Raw genomic sequence first — 15,390 nt, forward strand, 5'->3', positions numbered from 1 at the left:
CGGCAGGATGAGGGGAAGGGGGAGTGCAAGAGCAGGAGAGGTGGCAAGTGCAGTCCTTTGGCTCAAAAAATGAGATAAGGATGCTTTGAAGAGGAGACAGGGTGTACTAAAGGGCTGAGAGGTAAAATGTGGTTTTTTGAAGGGTGTTATGCATGATTAAACAATGTAGGAGAAAAGGACCAACACTCCTTTTTGTTCTTCCCTGCAGACAACTTGTGTTTGATGTCCCATATTAAGAGCTGTGACAGTTCAGGGTTTATCAGCTGAATTTGGCTCTGCTAATGCACTCATAGCCTTTTCTCGGTGTGTTCCTAATGTGACTGAAGGATTTAAACCATTACTCTTCGTGGGGCAGGGCAGGTGGGACCTCGAGATGTCTCTCAGTGTCCCGAAGAGCCCAGCTGTCCCTCTACCAGACTCTGCCACGTTACCGCCCTACCGAAACCTTGGGTTCTGCCGGTGCGCAGCAAGGTCCCACCCCACGAGAAGCGCAGGGCTTCCCGCTGTCCCCACGCAGTCCTATCCCCGTACATTTCGGGGAAGGCACCATTTTCTCCATTTCCCCTTCCAGGGCACTGAATCCCGCTCCCAGCCGAGAGGACCGGCCCGGCCGAGCATCCGCCGGGGCGGCGGGCGGGGCCGGGGAGGAGCCGGCGCTGCCCCGGGGCCGCCGCCCGCCGCTCCCGCATCGCCGGGGGCCGGGCCGGGCGCCAGGGGCGGTGCTGGCGGCCGGGAGGGACGGAGCGAGCGCGCCGAGCCGAGCCCTGCGGGCGGGACGCAGCCCGCAGGATGTCGCCGCTCCGCGTCTGCATCGTCGGCTCGGGGAACTGGTGAGTGCCGCAGCGCGGGGGGGCTCTCCCTTTGTCCTCCTCCCTTTTCTTCCTCATGTTTTTCCCTTTTCCTCCGCCTTCCCCCGTTCTTTTCTCGGTGTTTCCTTTTTCCTCCCCCCGCGGCGGGCGGGGGCTCCGCAACAGGTGCGGAACGGGCAGCGGTGGGGCCGGGGGCGAGGGGTCTCCATGGTCCTGAAACCGCGACCCCGGCCCCGTCCTGCCGCCCTTCTGGGCTCCTGGGCAGGGACCATCGGTCCCGAGAGATGAAGCGGTCAATGAGAACTGGAAAAGCACCATCCCAGGTGTGTGAGCCGCTCAAAGCCTGGCGACAGAATCCAGAGAGGCCCGGAGCTGCAGCTGTCGCTGTGTGTGCCTGCTGCAGGGCCCGGCAGTTCAAATCGAAGCATTTGGTGATGCTTCGAAGAAGGGTGGTGATGCTGTTTGTGTTCCTCTGAAGGAACCGGGGCACAGGCTTCATTTAAAGCCACGAGGTATTGGCACCTTTCACTTCCATCCTCCTCAGCGTGTCCTTTTGCACCTTGGTGCAGGCACAGCATTGTGTTCAGGTCTCCCATTCATCCTCATTCTTAAGAATATGTTTGCTACTGCTCGGCCCTTTCCAGCCCGGACAAAAGCACGGGTCTCCAGAGCTCCTCGAGTCTGACAGATCCCAGTAAGATCAGTAGATCCATCTCACAGGACTTAGCATCTTACTTTTCTTATGCTTTCTGTACACTGAGCACAAACAAACAGACCAACATGCACGTGCATGCATTTGGGATTAGCAAACCTAGCCTCCAGGTTCTGGTGATTGTTTTTGTACAAGGAGAGCAAGCTCCTTGAGATTTTAAAAATATCTGACAGCTAGGTGGAAGTAATGCCAGAAGAGTGAATAAATGAGGGAGTGGTTGCTGGTGAGCTGCTGAGAACACAGCAGAGTTAAAGCACAGCTCTCTGCCTTCCTGCCTTGTAAAAACAGTCCACTGCCTGCAATGCATTTTCTTTGTGCATGACATCTCACAGCCTTTCACATGGAACTGCACAGCCAAGTCTTCTGGACCTCATTGTCACACTTGTGGCTTTCTCTAGCCCCATCATTTGTTTCCTCAACTGCTGCTTTCACATGTTTTTTCAGGGAAGGCATCCCTCTCCCTGCCACTTTCTCTTCCCTTGCTTGCCGGTGCAGGTGACAGCTCTTTGCCTCTTCCAAGCCCTCAACAGCCATGACTGCATGTTTGGAAGGCAACTTTTTTACCTTTGGTCAGCTCACAGTTACAAACTTCATCATTCCCTTGCTATATCCTCAAGCAGGGACCTCCTGCTTTTCCCAGGCTGTCCACCTTCCCACGAGACATCATTTGAAGTCACTTGGTTGTATTCAGATCTGTATTCGAGGAAATTCCCTGTTTTTCCACATGTACCTACAAACTTCAGCTATACTACAGAGATACTGAGACCCCAGCCCATTCAATACCATCTACTTACCCATTCTGCCTGGGCCCATCTCTTGCTGCCTACCCTATACACCAATTCTAAAATCATCAGGGAGGACATAAGCATTGTGCCCTGATGTATGAGTAACATTTATTCATAGCCTTGGTGGCAGAACAGGTTGTTTTAGTGCTACAGGGAAATACATTTACCTTTGGCAAACATTTTTTTTTTTCCTTATGTTCCTCATAAATATTTGGCCAGCAGTTCAGATCCGTGCTCTTGAGGCTTTCCTGCAGCTCAGAATCGTGGCTGACACGTGACACAGCAACATTGCAAAAGCTCATGTCAGCTGCAGAAGTTCAGCAGGTCACGGGGACTTGCTAAGTCAACACTGCCAGGAGGCTCATGGATATGGTTGAGCGAAGCAAGTGCTGCACAGCATTTTGTGGTTGCCAGTAGGTGCAGGAGGGTTTGTGTTTATCTACTGAGAGTTGCAAGTCCCATTCAGGATTTCAGGGATTAGAGCTGGAGTCTGCATCTTTCAACAGAAAATTGTATGTACTTAGCTAAAAAAGTTATTTTTATGGTTAGGATTGATGTGTAATTTCATCATCCAGGTTGTGCTGGACAACCTGAACAATATATTTATATCTAAAGTTTATAAAAAAAACCCCAAACTTTTTTCTTGTAAAAACATGTTTCTTGCGTGGAGCCAAAATTCATCCTCAGCTCAAGCTTTGAATGTGCCTGCTGTTGATAGCAGGGCAAGAGACTCAGAATATATGCAATTTTAGAAATAATATGAAAATATGATATAACTGCATGCCTTTCTTTCAAAACAGCAGAACTCTTATGGTAAAGGTTCACCCTTAAAACACTTCCCTAAACATTGTAAAGGACCAAACCAAATCATCCCTTACAAAATAAAACAAACTCCCAAAACAAAACCCACAAACCAACCAAAAAGCTAAGTAACTAAATTTAAAAAGCACTACAGCAGCTCAGGATATAGCATATAATCAACACTGGGTGAAGTGAAAGGTGATCTCAGCAGGATTTCTTTATCATTAAAGATTAAGACCTTAATTACCTATTAATAAGACCTTATTGGTTATTAAGCAATTTAACCTTATGCAAACCAGTTACATGAAGAATATGGGTGAACCAAGGAGGGTCAGTTACAATGCAGTTTCCCTTTGAATCATTAACAGCACAGACCTGCCTGGACTTTGATATCCCCAAGAACTTTATCAGTTCCAGAACACACACCACAGCTAAATCCTATTCATGCTCCTTGTTACAAGTGGGCAAGAGGACAAGAGTGCTGCAACTGGAGTTTCTCTTTCACTCGTGTTAATGAAGTGGCCAATACTTGAGATATTAAAGTAATATTAAAATGGAGAGAAGGAAGAGAGCAGTAAAAATAATCACCCCTCTTCCCCTAATAATTTTAAGTTCATTAAACAATACTTCCAATATTTTTTGTGAGGTTTCTAATTCTCCCTTGCCATGTGAGCATTTGCAAGGCTGCAGCGATGATGGGGAATAAAATTATTGTCTGACCTGAAATTAAAAATGCTCAGCATGACTCAAGATGAGTAAACTGGATGGTTAAAATATCCTCAGGCTGCAAGTATTACAGGTGCTGTTACAGTGATAATTAGAACAATAAGTAGAAACCACCAGATTGAAGGGTTGTTTGTTTTTTTTCTGATCATTTAGCTCTTATGTAAATCCTTATTGTAACTGTTTGGTTACGGATAGGAAAGTGGGATGCATCTAGTTTACATGAGATGCACAAAGACTGTCACAGCAAGGTTGCTCAGCACTTATTTACCACCTGGACTATTTTACATTTATTGATCTTGATAAAAACCAGAATTATCTGAGGACCACAAGAGATTTTAATCTCAGATAATGTATTTTTAGTGTTATTGATGGTACATCACACTCCTGCTCTATAACCTTTGATACTACTTCAGTTCCATTACTGCAGTTACATTTTTCCACTGTTCTACTTCCTCTGTTCTTAAACTTGAGGGGCTCTTGATGGAGAGCAGGGGATAAAACTTTCTGATAAATGTTGCAAGCACCTAGACAGCTTTATAGCACAGGCTTTAAGAGATATGATGTTTAAAGTAACTAGTGTTTCCAATTCACAATAAAAGTACTTTTCCCTTTTTAGCTATTTTATTTTATTTTATTTTAAAGGGGATCAGCCATAGCAAGAATCATTGGCAAAAATGTCCAGAAGTCAAACAGATTTGATCCCACTGTCAAGATGTGGGTATTTGAAGAGATCATTAATGGAAGAAAACTCTCAGAAATCATCAACAAGGAACATGAAAATGTTAAATATCTACCTGGGTATAAGATACCCCACAATGTGGTAAGTTGAAAAAAAAATAAAATAACTGAATATATATATATATATATATATATTTTTTTTTTTTTTTTTTTTTAATAAGGGAGGCAATGTCTGGAAAAAAAAATCAGGAAGCAATTCACTGTTTTGTTCTGGTTTGCCATCTAACTCACTCCATTATAACTCCCTGGAATATAAATCAGTTCTGTGATTTCTGCTTGTCTTGTATGTCACGAACAACTTCAAACACCAACTGTGTCTGTGCTGGTATCACACCATCCTCCTCCCTGGCAGAAATCAGCACAAGTCTAGAAATGGCAGGCAGAATTCTGTCTACACAGAGCTATTTCAAACCCACAGCATCTTCTGGACAAACAGGCAAAGTTACTGTTCTCCTTTCTTCAAAAAAAAAAAAAAAAAAAAAAAAAATCAAAAGCAGAGCTGTGGCTTAAAAGGAGGTGAATAATGAGCTATCAGCTCATGGGTGATTTCAGGATAGCTGTAGTTAATAAAGTTCTAAATTCCATCAAAAAATATAAGCTATTTATTTGCATGGACATTTAAAATACCAAGTTACACACCTCCACTTAAATTAATCACCTTAGATAATTTACTGCTACTGAAGCAAGTGAGGTGAGGGGGTTTGGCTGTTCAAGATTTTGCCAAATGCTGCTGCTTTGTGAGTAGTGCCACATTTTTGGAGCAGTTGCAGTTGTAAAGGGAAATTAAAATGCTGCATGTGGTGGATCTCCTTGCTTGGGGAGTGGTTATATTTAGTATTCCATTTTATGCTGTGATTGCATATTTGCACTCCTAGTGTTTGAACTTGGCACACAGTTCTCCTGGGTTACAACTGACTTGTCACTGTTATTTTTACAACCCTCTAGCAGATTTTGTCATCATCCCTTGAGGCCAGTCTCATCCTGTTTAGAGCAAAGCCTGAGGCTTCACCAGCAAAAACCAGCTGGTTGCAGTAGAGGGACCCTCAGACCATCTCCAACTGAGAAAAAAAAAAAAAAAAAAAAAAAAAAAACAAGCTGAGCTTTTCCTTGCATTGCTCTGCAGAATTTTGGAGAGACAGGAGCACAGCCCCTGTGCAGTGCTGCCAGCCTCTGCCCTACTCCCACTTCACTGTTTCCCAGAGAAGCAGCCTGGCTGGCAGCAGCTCTGGTTTTCTTGCTGGGAGTCCCACTTGCTTAAGGCTGCATCCAAGAGTGCTGTTTGCTCCTACTGTAAACTGCCTCTAGTAGGCTCAAATTCACCTGCTGTTGCCTCTGTAGCCTGGCTTGAATTGTTGTTTTGAGTAACGCCAGCATTTGGAAAAAGATACAGCTAGGTAGTTTTTAAGCATGTTGTACAGGTTTTTGTAACTCTTGAGAAAATTACTACATATTTAAAACACAGACACACACCCAAAGATGATGATAATCTCTGTCTTTTGATAGAGTTGATCCCTCAGTAACTCAGCTGTTGACCTATGGAAAACAAAGACTTCTAGAAGAGCCTCTGTGCCACCACCCCATTTTTCTCCTGTACTCCCTAGTGGTACCACTCATTCCAGAAGAATCATATGGGGTTGGTCAGCCATCTTCAGGAACCACATCAAGGAGCTGAACTAGCAAAGGGCTTCCCAGCACACCACAAATCTATGAAGTATATAATCTTTCCCAGATTATCCACACAGGGTTAAATTATAAAAAAATTATAAAAAATCCAACCCCAAAAGAGTTCAGCTGCTTTGGATATTTCAGAAGAGATCTGTAGCTGCTTGTGTAGCTGACAGCTATACCACAGGGCCAGTTAAAATTAAGGACATTTACATTGCATCTGCCATGGCTTTGGCATGATGGTGTCTTGCAAGGACTGAGGATTCCTGGGGTTCATTTTGTTTGTCACTCTTGTCCCAGGTGGCTGTGCCAGACGTGGCTGAAGCAGCAAACGGGGCAGATATTTTAGTGTTTGTTCTGCCACATCAATTTATTGGACGGATCTGTGGGCAGATTGCAGGACAGATAAAACCTGGGACATTTGGGATTTCCCTGATCAAGGTAAGTTGTTGTCTCCACAGTACTCAGTCAAATGGAGTAAATAAGCAGCTACAACTGAAGGGCAGGAGCTGCAGCCCTCAGCTGCATGCTCTGCATAAACACAAGCATTTCTTTCTGCAAGAGTTAAATCTTCCCCAGCTCTGCCAGCCCTTCTGCTCTCGTGGCTGTGGAGAGGGAAGGATGGGGCAACATATCCAGGCTAAGAGTATCTGTTTTTGCCAGTCATGTTTAGCCTGGATCAGCTCCCACTTGGACCAGCATGGAGGTGAAAATGGGCAGAGGAAGGGATGCATAAAGCTGGCACTGCTGCCAGAAAAAATACTCTGAGACTACAACCTCAGTTAACTCCTAATTGAGAACTCCAAGTCAAAGTGCCTCTTCCAAGTACATGCTAAAGCTGTTCTTGGCAGCATTAAAATGGCATAACAACACTAATGATTTTGCAAAATTGAAGCAATTTCAAGCTGGCACGAATGGAGAAATCGCTTTTTAAGGTTAGAGAGGTACCAGATTGTCATAATCTTTAAAGGAATTAATGTTTTAAGAGAATGTCAAACTAAAAGCCAGAGGCAAAGCATGGGAATGTAGTCTTACCACTTCTTTGTTTGATTGCATTACAGGAAATATCCCACTTAAAACTGTAATGAAATAAATGTAATTCAAGGTTTTGGACTTCAATACCAGCTCTTCTGCTCTATAGAAATTGTCTCATAAGCAGCAGTAAGGAGAAGAGAGGAAGAGGGGAGAGGAAATTTCTGCAAATTTAGCTTAAAAAACCCAGGACAGTTCAGTATACTCCTTAACACCCAAAAAGCACTTTGATTTGTACTTAGATCTTGCAGAAAAGCCATTTCTTATAGACTTCATTTTAGATGTCTTTTCCTGTACTACAAAAATTTAACTGAAAGGAAAAATACAACATCAAAGAAAGCAAGCCTCAGGACAGCAGCACTTCATGTGAGGCCTCTTGCAGGATTACCTTGACTGTCACCCCTTCTCCCTGAGTTTGCCTTGAATTGCAGTTACCAAAGTACAAACCCAGAGCATTTGTATTAATGGCTAACACTGGTGATTTTAAGACCCTTTTTTTTTAAATTCAAACCAGAGAGCTGCAGGCATTAAAACACCTTCTGCTTTGCCAGTGCTCTACTGCTGTCATTTTCCTATTCTAATACCCTGGCTTTAACTGTCTTCTTTCCAGGGGATTGATGAGGGTCCTGATGGCCTGAAGCTCATCTCTGACCTCATTCGAGAGCAGCTGAAGATAGAGATCAGTGTGCTGATGGGGGCCAACATAGCCAAAGAAGTGGCTGATGAGAAGTTCTGTGAAACCACCATTGGTAACTATTGCAAAGAGCCAATTAGAGCTGGGGTTTAAAGTCACCTGTGGCAGGATAACCTCTGGAAGAAGCAGAGGGATGTGACTGGTCCCAGGTGGTCCCTGAATGGAGCAGTGCCTGCTGAGCTCCTTCAGGGAGCCAGGATTATTTCCAGAGAATTTGGTGCTGAAAGAATCAGATCCAAACTGACAGTGGGTTTCAGTGCTGAGAGTTAATTTAATCCACTGAAAACATCACAGCTTAATCCTGTTTCTGTAGGAGTTGGCAAGAGCCACCTTTTGTTTCTGTAGAGCTCAATATGGAGTACATCAGCAGCTGATACACAATGCACTCTAGATAAAGAAGTGTAATCAGAAGCTCCTATGTGCTCACACTCCCAGAGGTGTGTTTCTTCATCTTAAAATTTCTTTGTTTGGAAAAGAAAACCCAGTAACATTCTGTTCCTCTCTCCCACTTGGACTGCTTGCCAAGACACGGCCTCAGATCCTCCCAGGACTGGGTCTGACCTGATTTGGAAAGTTCATCCAGTAGTTTTGAAAACTCAGACATTTTCAGAGCCAGTCAAAATTAAAGTTACATCCTTCCATAGCTAGTAAAGGCAAAAGAAAAATAATTTGTGTTGCAAGCATTTTCTTTTGCCTTGCTAATATTATAGTAATGGTGCAACTGTACCAGCTGGGCATTTGTTACTGAATAAGCACCTAGGCACAAATAGGACTAGACATGATTAGGAGAGTTGATTTATTAATTCTCTTGGGGGGAATTTAACTTCTCCTGGCCTGGTTTGAAGCCATGATGTGATGATGACTGTGCAAAGAGCTTTGCCCCTCATTTTTGTCCCCATGGAAAGCCATGCAGTCCAGAGACAGCCACCTCAAAGAGAAGTGGTACTGTGAAGAACAAGAAGAGCAAACCTAAAGTTTCTCAGGAGATGGTGAGAAACCTCCAAGCTACCAGAGTGTGGTGCCCCAGGCTAGTAAAACTCACAGCTGAGCTCACCCTGAAGGAAATCAAGCTATCTTGCACAAAACTTAATGGCAACTCTATTCAAAGGTCTTTGCCCAGCTGGCCATGGGCTCACTGGGTCACGGCAAACCTCAGTTCCTTTGGCACTAAGGGCTCTCCTTGGCTGAGCACTGTAACAACATGATACATGACATCTGTAGAGTTTGCAGGAAGAATGTTTTAGCAGTACCAATCTTCCATTTCATCATCTCTGGGTCCCCCTGTAACTGGAACTATTGCCCCTGTAACTGGGCAATAGTAATTTGTGTTGCATGATACTACTTAGCAGTGACACAGGTTTACATTTTCAAAGCAGAAATTATACCATTGTCCTGCAGGAAGCAGTTTGTAAATAATGTCTTTTGTAAGGTCTGTGGTTGTACAAGATTTCTCAGGCAGAAAGATTCATTAGGAGGTATCTACATTTAAGCCCTTTAAAGTGTCATTAGGCAATATTGATCAATGCCAAGGAGTTGCCTACACTTAACACTGGCATCCAGCAGCAGAAACTGCTGTTGCACAAATCTCTGGTTTAGCAACCCCTTGGGAATGGGATCACAAAAGCTGAAGTAGTCCCTAGAACCTTATTTCAGGTGAATTGTGTGCATTCTGCAACATTGTACAAGTGCTCTTTCATCCTTCTTTCCCACAGGATGCAAAAATGAAGCTCAAGGGGAAATCTTTAAAGAATTAATGCAGACCCCCAATTTCAGGATTACTGTGGTGCTTGACTCCGATACAGTGGAGCTTTGTGGAGCCTTAAAAGTGAGTGTTTTCAACTCAGTATATTTTATTAGGACCAAATTCTAACCTCACCTGAGTCTTCTGTAAGCCACGGGGTCTAATTTGAGTCCTGTCACCATGTGAGTGAATGAGTGCAGACAAGATGCATCATTCATGAGCCAGTTTTCCAACCTGGAAAATAAACCAGGGGAATAAATTTTCCAACCTGGGAAATAAATTCCCCCCAAAAAAGGGATTTTTTTTAAAATGCAGCTGCAGGTAAAGCATTTAAAAGTACTTGTATTTTTATCTTTATTTTACCAGAGGCATATCTGCTTTTGAGAGCAGAGTTTAGTCCATGGTGTTTTCTTGTCTGCGTGTTGTGAGCACATGGAACGAAGACTCTCACTACATAGATTAGCTCCACCAATAATTATGTCCATGGTATAAGTAGTAACCTGCTAGAAAATTCACATCAGAAGCAAAGCTCTGTATTGGCAGCATGTCTGTGTGACATTCAGCAATGTCCTCATGGGGATCCCAGGTGGGATCAGAAATGACACCAGAGTCACCACGTTCTAAGGAGGGGACAATAGTGTGAGATTGAGTTTGCTTTTATATAAACTGAAAGTGACTTCAGCATGTGATCCTTTTTACTTCTTAATACATGTAGTCATTTATACTTCAATAATTCACTTTTCCGTGGAGGAGGTGGGTGACTGATGAGGAAAGAATTGGTTCTGTTTAACTTCACATACAAAAATAAAATTTTTTGACATACAAAACCAAACAGAGCAGAACTCTGTGGGGCAGAAACAGATGGGAGAATTTTTACTGTTTTATGATAAATCATTACACTTCTTGAAATCATTGGGTTTTTTTTTTAGCAGAGGCAAAACCAAAACAACCTGAAAAATTAAACACTTAGGTACATACATGTCTGGAGCAAACATGCCAATAGTAGTACTAAGTGGCATATTACTCATACACACTGAACTACATTTATTTAGGGACTTATGAATTGGAAGGTGGGAAGGGAAGCATGCTGAACAATGGTGAGGACTTGTGAAGATGTTTATGATCCTGAGAGATTTGTTTAGAGCTATAGACAAGGGCAGTTCTTCTGATATTTGTAGGTAAGCCCAAAATTTTATCTACTGCAGCATCTTCATAGAATCCATGCCTGCTCAAATCAGAGACCCACAAAGAAAACCTAGAATGGTATGATTCTGTGTGGGATATTTTAAATAGTTAAACAGAAAGGTCAGTGAGATCCAGCTTGGAACTAGTAGGAAAACAAAACACTAATTGCATATATGCTATGTGATTGCAATACTAGTGTATAAAACACTGCTTTGGTTTTTGCCCATGGGAGTAAGAGTAGATACTTAAAAATCTTCTAAAATTCCAATGACTTTTGCTCAACATTATCTGACCCGTTTCTTCATAAGATAAACTCATGGCCATTGGAAATTAACCCTTGTTCTGATGAAGAGAGAGTTGTAAGGTTTCTGTGGAGCTCAGTGCATGCTGGTAAGCTGCACACCTTGGCTGACTGTTTCCTTTCCCCCATGTGTTTTGCACTGGCCCATTTTTAGAACATCGTGGCGGTGGGCGCGGGGTTCTGCGACGGGCTGAGTTTCGGCGACAACACCAAGGCAGCAGTGATACGCCTGGGCCTCATGGAGATGGTGGCCTTTGCCAAGATGTTCTGCAAGGGGCCAGTGTCAATAGCCACCTTCTTGGAGAGCTGTGGGGTGGCTGATCTCATCACCACCTGCTACGGGGGACGCAACAGGAAAGTAGCAGAAGCCTTTGCTCGCACAGGAAAAGTAAGGAGGATTTTAAATATTTGACGCTAACGCATGAAGAAGTCCTTCTGTGTTTTACAAAGGCATCATTAATTGTTTACCTTCTTGATAACTGCTGCCCCTCTGACCCAAGTAATCAGTCTTCTCTCTTCTAGTCCATTGAGGAGCTGGAAAAGGAGATGCTGAATGGACAAAAGCTGCAAGGTCCTCAGACCTCAGCTGAAGTCTACAAAATTCTGAAACAGAAGGATTTGCTCCATAAGTAAGTGCTTTGAGTTTAAAAAAAACCAACAAAAACAACAACAAATTATGAGTGATTAATAACCTTCTTAACTGTACTTGTGCTTAATTATCTTGTTCATTTCTGCATTGTGGGCCACTGCTAGAGCATGGCTTGACTCCTCATTGCCAGGGTCAGTTGAATGGGAGAAGGGCTGAGCATTGTTAGAAGAAACAAGTCACAGATAGAGTGGGTTCATACTGTTAGTGCCTAATACAGTAATGTGAGATCAAATATTAGAACGGCAGGGAAAACAATCACAGAATATTCTGAGTTGGGAGGGACCCACAGAAATCATCACCAACCCTTAAGTGAATGGCCCATACACAGGAAACAAAATAAATTATAATGTAAAGAAGCCTCCCAGACATCCCCATCCCCCAAATAAGATTTCAGGCTATACACAGAATTATCTTGTAGACATGATTCATGGGCCAAAAGGTTTCTTGTTCTCAGTACACCAGCATTGCAGCTTGCAGCAGTCCTGCTCTCATTGCAAAGCTGAATTTGGTTATCTCAGTACAAATTCCAGGATCATATTCCTAATCAAAGATTTTTACATGCACTGAAAAGGTAATGTGTGCTAATACCAATGCTTTAGTGCCACAAAGGTAAAAAGGTAAAGGTAAAAAGTAACTTTAATTGCTTGGGGTGATGTAAGATTATAAATCATTTGAAACCTTTGCCTCAAGTTACACAGAAGAAAAGCTAGACTTCCCTCCAGCCCATTTCCTCTCATACATCTGCAGTACTGAGAAGTCAAACACTGCTAAATGAATCCTTAAAAACTTATTAAAATTGGAACAGATACAGAAGATTCAAGTTGCCACATCTTTCAAAAATGAGAGTGAAAAGGAAAGCTCATTTTGACAGCAGCTTTAAATCACAGCTTGATCTAATAATTATCCTATAATTGCCCTTTGTTACATGCTCAGCTCCAAGTCATTCAGTGGACTCATTTTTTACCACATAATGACTAAGACAGCTTGTAAAGGGAAAAGAATCCCTTAAGCCAAGAAAAGAAAATCGTTAGACATTTTCATTCCTTTTAGTCCTTTGGATACCAGTAATGACTGCAAATAATATATCCATTTTGCACACAGCAGGAAAAGAGGATATGCAATTCAAAATTGTTTTTAAATAAAAAATATTGAATAGGTACTTTGTTTCCAAAACAGCTTTTCTGTGCTGTCACACCCATTATTTGCCCCTTTTTAACTCCTCTTCTTTGCCCAGTAGTCTTCCAATAAAGGCAGCCCCAAGCTAAACTTATATTGTAAAGAGAGACAGAATTTTTTCACTTTCAACAGAATAAAAAAATTCTTTCCATTAAAATGGAATAGAAATGTTCATATAAGCTTTTAAAACTATTTTAATTCCTATATGCTTCTTTCAGGTTTCCATTATTTACGACCATCTACAAGATCTGCTACGAGGGTCGATCAATCCAGGATTTCATCATGTGCCTGCAGAACCACCCAGAGCACATGTAGAGATCCCTTCTCCTCACCTGGCTGAATTCTCACCTTCCTGGGACTTCTGTCCACTCCACAGCAATTGAAGTAGAGAAACAGGTTGTGTGACACTTGTAAAAGCAGCAAAGAATGTATTTAATTTCCCTTGTCCTGGGGGTAAAAACATCTGCCTTTAATTTCAACTTACACCTAAGGAATAGGAAACAAATGTAAAACTTAACATTATTTCATTTGAGTTAGTAATGTGGGTATTTCCCTATAGTTATTTTCTTGCTGACTGAAAACAGTTCCCCTTGTAATTTCTACAACAGAGCTAAATAGCTCACATAGAACTCAACGTTTTGCCTACAGTTACTTCTAGAATGGCACAACACATAGCAAAATCAAAGAACTAATTCAAACAGACAAATCATAGTTTAAAAAAATCCAAGAGCAGTTAGATGCAATTGCATGGGCAAATGCTAGATTTCCATAATTCCCCTCAAACACAAACATTTTGTATTCCGGGACATTTAGGCCTTCCGTGATTTATTTTCCTAGTAGAAGCTTCTTTGGAAAAATAGGTACTATTACTGTACTCAGACACACAAGAATGTTCATCAGATGTATAAATAAAACAGTTTAAGGGATGGGGAAAAGGAGAAGGGGTTTGGGATGGGTGTATTGTTTGTTTCAAATGTGGGACACTAGGAATCCTCAATAGTAATCTGACTTGATTAAATTTACTGTATTCCTTTAAAATACAGAAAAAAACATCTGAAATAACCAAAGACAATTTTGTTAGCATCAGATTTTCTCAGCAAGTCCTCACCATTAATTTGAACCAGCTGAGAGGGGAGAAGTGGAGGTTGACAGGGAGATGTACCCAGGGCTCAGCTTGCAGCTTGTGCACTTGCTGATATTTCGAGGGGGCAACAGTAACAGTGACAAACTCCCTGTGATACTTGACTTTTTATACCTGTATGGAGATGACCGCTATAGACGCACAGAACTCCTGTAAACTGGCATTTCACACCAGGCTGCATTCCAGGAAACTCCACTGCTCCTTCCCAGCCTGCAGAGTCATGTCCTGATCCTGCTCCAGCAGCACATCTTACACTCCAGGAGAGAGATCTCCCATCTGCTTCTGAATTTTAAACACAAACTGGGTTCACAGACCAGGGGTTTTTATTGTGCTACCAGTGGCGTGAATTTTAGAAACATTAAAGTTTTTTAACCTTATAGCTGTATTTGGGTAAATTTACATATCTGATGTTTTTCAGAGTTAAAAACATCTACAAAATGAACAGTGGCGCATTTTATAAGCTTTAATCCCCTTTTGAAATACTCCTCTTTTGAGAGAAGGCAAAAAAAAAAAAGGAAGAGTAACCTACTTTTGCAGTGCTTTATCAGATTTTCTGAAATAGCAGAGAGGAAGGCAAGTTTTTTTAAAATCTATGTACTCGCTGTCATATTGCTTAGAGGAAAAAAATGAGCTAATTATAAAATAATTTCAACTAATTTAGAGGAATTATAGGTCTTTCACATTTACCAGAGTAATATATATATATAATAATGTATTGTAATTACAAATATATTGTAAAAAAATCTCAGTCTCACAGCTAGCAAAGCTAGCTCAGGTACCAAAAGCAGTGGCTGCAGCATCCCTGATCCTCCTGAACAGCAGCAAGGGTAGCTCAGCTCCTCCTGCTCAGACTCCAGGCACAGCTAACAGCTTGGGGCTCTGCAGAGCAACACCAACATTCCTGCCACTGAAATGGAAACCATGTGACCAAATCCTTACCACAAAGCAGGGAATTTATGATCTTCAATTTGAAGTGGAAAAATACAAGTTGCACAGTTTTGAAGAATCAAATACATGAGGATGGGATAGAGAATTCAGGAACCTCCTTTTTTCACCATCAGGCTGAATTTCTGATAAGTCATGTATGAGCTAATAATAACATAGAATATTTTACATTCAAAGTGTATCAAATAACAGTTTAATAAAGTGATCAATATGCAGACTTGATGTAATTTCATTTTTCAACATTCTCACAAAATAAATGACTGTTGTAATAGTGGTTCTTTATTGCTCTT

General features: G+C 42.0%; 1 pseudogene; it reads left to right on the forward strand.

Annotated features, from left to right (window-relative positions):
• The first annotated feature begins 373 nt into the window (after positions 1–373).
• Positions 374–15,371, forward strand: LOC131085881 (glycerol-3-phosphate dehydrogenase [NAD(+)], cytoplasmic-like; annotated as a pseudogene).
• Positions 15,372–15,390: the final 19 nt, after the last annotated feature.

Source organism: Melospiza georgiana, chromosome 7 (genome assembly GCF_028018845.1).
Source record: "Melospiza georgiana isolate bMelGeo1 chromosome 7, bMelGeo1.pri, whole genome shotgun sequence".
NCBI classification, from domain to species: Eukaryota; Metazoa; Chordata; class Aves; order Passeriformes; family Passerellidae; genus Melospiza; species Melospiza georgiana.